We start from the raw sequence: 4,769 nt of genomic DNA on the forward strand, positions 1-4,769 counted from the left end.
GTATACTTGCTTTAGTAATCAATTAATTGAGTGTACCAAGCAGCAGAATGCTGAACGTCCATTTTTACTGTAAAAAATATATGTAATTAAGCTATGATCAGCTATAACATTTTGATGCAAAATTTGATTTTGAAAATCTCCAGCTCTCAATGAAAATGAATGAGTTCAGGCCACATTGTTGCTCAAGTCACTGAATGATTCTTTACACTAAAGACTGTTCATTCATTGCTTTATAACATACTTTGCTATTAAATTCACCAATCACTTTCATTATTTAAAAATCATCAATACAGAAAAACAAAAGGGTTTTGTTACTGTATATCCAGTTTTCAAGTATGTTCAAGGTAACAAGCGCATTTAACAAACCCTTAAGATGCTCCTTAGAGACACAGAGCAATCAAATAATATCTATTCAATGAGCAAATCTTTAACACAAGAAGAAACTATAACATAAAATATATTTTTACTCCACATCATACCAATGGATGATGTAGACTGTTTGGTTTAAAAATAACTAGTTAAGTTTAATTCTTTTTTAAACTTAATTACTGATTTCTAGATTGCATGGCATCCTGATGCATTTGCAGAACATAGTTCGGAAAAACATCATATCTGCAGAAACACAATCTCATTGACAACAAAAATATAAAAAATATATGCAGTATAAAAAGTAGCAATTACCCATTGACATGATAAAACTGGCTGCAAACACTCTAGCATTTGACTTTGAAAGAAAAACATTAATAACACAGATTGGGCAAAAAATACTGATACAAACAAAATATTTGGCCTTTTAAATAGCTCATAAATTAGCTTATCTTAAATTAGTTTATGGTGGATGGTTTGGGTTACTAACAAAGATTAAGCACACCTTCAAAAAAGGTTTAGATTTAACACCAACAATCATAGATGATACAGTCAGCCTCTCATCTAAAATAAAATTCCCTTTAAGGAAAAAAACAGTGTTATTAAGCAAACAGCAGATGTGTTGTGGAGGACGATTAGTTTACTCACTGACAGCTATGCCATGAGCACTGTGAATAGCTTTTAAGTATACAGGGCAGCTGTGTGAAAGAAGTCAAAGGTCCTCTTCTTATCTTCAAATGTCTGTTAAATTGGTGTCAAGGCACTCCCTCCCTTCATCTGCCAACATTGGCTAATGTTCAAAGGGCTAAAATACAGGAAAGAAGACCTTCAGAAAGTAGAGAAAAAAAATCTTTTTGGTGGGCTGCCAAACCAGTCCACTGTTACAAGGCTGAATTTACTGCAAAGATAAAAACACCACACTCTCTTGTGGTCTGCAATTGGAAATAAGCCACTGAGCTAGTATACAGAATCTGCATGGGCAGAACTCTGCAGATTTGGAACACCCCTCATTCATCAAGTTCTATACTGTACATCCGACACCTCCACATGTCTGTTTATTAAATATTTTGGGTAATTTAATGATGCTTACAGGTACCACTGTGGTAGTCGCAGCTCTTTTTAACATATTTTACCCATATTTAACTCAAGATTCCACTGCAGAAAAATGTTAATGCTGCAGATTCCGAAAAGGCAAGAATGTTTATTAAGGTCATAAAAAAGGGTACTAACCTTAAAGGCAAACCATATAGTTCAGCAAACAATGCATTGAAAATGTAGGAGGAAATCATTTTATTGTAGCTTACACGTAGGGAGTAAATACCCAGCAGTGCTTTAAAGCTCCACTTAACTCTGGCGACCTGGAGGTACGTGGCATTTGGAACATTTTAGCCAGCTTTTATTTTAGGTTCTCATCACAGAGATTGTTTATAATTGTCCTCTCAACAGTGCTGTCTATTTTTAAGGTTTCTGCCCCTGTTTGAAGTCATGCACTTGGTGACAGACAGATACACATGCCTGGAGGTGAAGTTTGTGATATATATATGCTACAGGAATTCCGAGTGGACACCTAAGGCCCTGTTGCTCCAGAAAGGTCTTTTTATATAGGGCACTGCTAAGGTTCTATTGGATATGTGGATGCATTGGATTGGATCCATTTTGGCCTGCTTGTTTGTCTCTATACATAGCGCATTCTAAGTAATGTTAATAACTGACAGTATGTTATACTACTATGAAATCGCTCAAGAAATGTACCCAAGAATGATAAAAGGAGGAAATAGAGAGGGGAAATAAAAGAACAGGAAAGGAAAAAAGTCGTGTGAAGTGGAAGTTAAAGTTAATGATAATGGCAGAGACAATTGCAAAGGGAAAATCAGACTTGTGTCATCAACATGTCTAAGTGTAATGCAAGATGAAAGCGAAAGAAAAATCAAAAAAGTGACAGAAGAAAAGGGATGAAGGCATTATTTAGGAGCTAACAGCAGTGTTCAGACCCAAGAGAGAAAGTAAGATCAGGAGACGACAGGTGCATTTGAATAAAGATGAGGACGATAGGCTCCTCTCCATACCACACATTTACCATCGACTTTCTGAGTGGACGGGGGAGGACATGAATGAAAATGAGTGTGGCTACCTCACTTCTCCCACCATGCCTTCACATGGAAAGGGTGACATGCATTATGTGCATGTTTAAACAAATTTTAATTTTAATTCAGTAATCAAACCCTCACGTTGGTCTAAACAAGGGACTTTCAAGCTTCAAAAAGAACACAAAAGTATACAAAATATATCATACAACTCCTCAGCCTTCTGAACCCAAACCTAAAATAGTTTGTGTGTGTAAAAACTGAAATTTAAGTCATCACTCTGATAATTCAATAAGCTGTTAACTATTGGAAAAGTACCTTTTTCACATTTCCAGGAAGTTGGATAAACTTCTATAGGTGAAGAGAAACTACAAGTAGTTTATTTTTTGTTCTTATTTTCATTTTGGGGTGAACCGAGTATAGCTATGCATGGAGTACCTGCAAATGCCATGTACGTTTTTGATATGATTGTTTCGGTATGCTGATGTAGGCACATTTATTTATTTCTACCTGTACTGGTGTGAAAAACAAAAAGCTCACAGTGCTCAGCTTTGAGAACACTGATAAAGTGAGGGAATTATGCCAGAATCATTCAAATTCCCACCTGCAGAGTCTGATGTTTGCACAGAACAACTAATCATCTCCATTTGGGAAATAAGCAATGCAGCAGTTAGGCAGGGAACTGCTGTGGGGGTCAGCTATTACAGAAATCTGGAGAGATGAGCGGAACACGCCGAACATCCTTCTAAATGGTAGTCGAGCAGCAGGAAATGACAGTAAACAAACTTTGTGCCCACACGGGCCTACACACAGGGAGAGGGTAGATTGAATTATGTAAACAAGACCATTATCTTCAAGTGAAAGGATGAACAAGTTACCGCCCATGCTATCAAAAACCATACATGGTTTTTCAGGAAGAATAACAAATTGAGAATTGACATCAAAAACCAATACTGTGATTTAGTCTGAAATACATATACTTATTGATTTTGCTCATTTTGTTTTTGTCATAGGTTTGTTTTAAATGCTGTTTTTGATTAATTTAATGCATAATTGCTGAATAAAAGTATCAATTTCTTTAAAAAAAAAATGCACCAAGGCATATAACTTCCCATTTGTGGTAGGGCTAGCAATGATACCTCAAAAAATGCACGAGAGGTTGTGTGCTATTACTTTTCTATGCTATATGATTTACCATTTTGCCTGGAGGATGATAAAATGAGTGAAAAAATCTCAGACATTGAGGAAAAAAAAAGCCAAAAAAAAAAAAGCCAAAAAAAAAAAAAGCCAAAAAAAAAAAAAAAGAAGAGACACCAGGCCATATTGAGAGATGATATTATCAAAGATTAAGGCATGCGCTTTTGGGATTGAGCAATCACCCATAGCACCCTGTTTGGAAAGCAATAAAAACCACTCAAAACACCTTTTATATGGTCAAGCAGCACACATTTTTTTAAATGATGAAATTCTGCAACTACAGGACTTTCATTCTCAGAAAAAAAGATCTCGCAGATTATTATAGTCGTGAAAAGGGGAAGGATTCATGCATGACTCACTTCAGTGATTCAAAGATACATGACTTAAACCCTGCTGATCCCTTTCCTAGATGATAAAAAAAAATAAAAAAAAAAGAGGAGAGGAGAGGAGTTAATTCTATACAGAGTCATAGAATGTACAGAGGGGCATAAGAGAGCAAAGAGGGATGGGGAAGAGGAAAGCTATAAGATGTGGAGCAAATAATTAGTAGGTCAAAATAATTAACAGCAAGACAGAGTTCACTTAAAAAGAAAGCGTCCCAACTCAATGACATGATTTATTTTTGTCATTGAAACATGATTAAAATGACAGTGGGGTAATTACCATATAACCGATCTTAACAAAAGAAATTCTTAAGACAGTAGTAAGCAAGCATTGGAAAAACAAAAACAACTGCACTTTCATTTTACCATCAAATACAAGAAAATACCTGAATGCCTGTGTAAACAGCATCACTATAGCATTTACAAAAAATCCTCACTGTCAGAGCAAAGATATGAATTATGCTAATCTGTGCATCTTAATGAGGTTTTCTTTCCCATTAATGTCACTCTTATTGAATGGTTAGTATGTACCTCAATGAGGTTTTTGAGGGATTCCTTGAAGTCCTTGAGAAGAAAAACACCATGAGCTGTTCCTCTTTCATATTAAAGAAGCCCTGATAAACATGGACATGCAATATTAAACAAAGGAAGAACTGAAGAAAGAAAAGACAATATCGGAGCTGAACATTCAGATTGCGAAGGCAGACTAATATTTTTGTGGGGGGGGGGGGGTATTCTA

This window comes from Carassius carassius, chromosome 23 (assembly GCF_963082965.1).
Source record: "Carassius carassius chromosome 23, fCarCar2.1, whole genome shotgun sequence".
In the NCBI taxonomy this organism is placed as follows: Eukaryota; Metazoa; Chordata; class Actinopteri; order Cypriniformes; family Cyprinidae; genus Carassius; species Carassius carassius.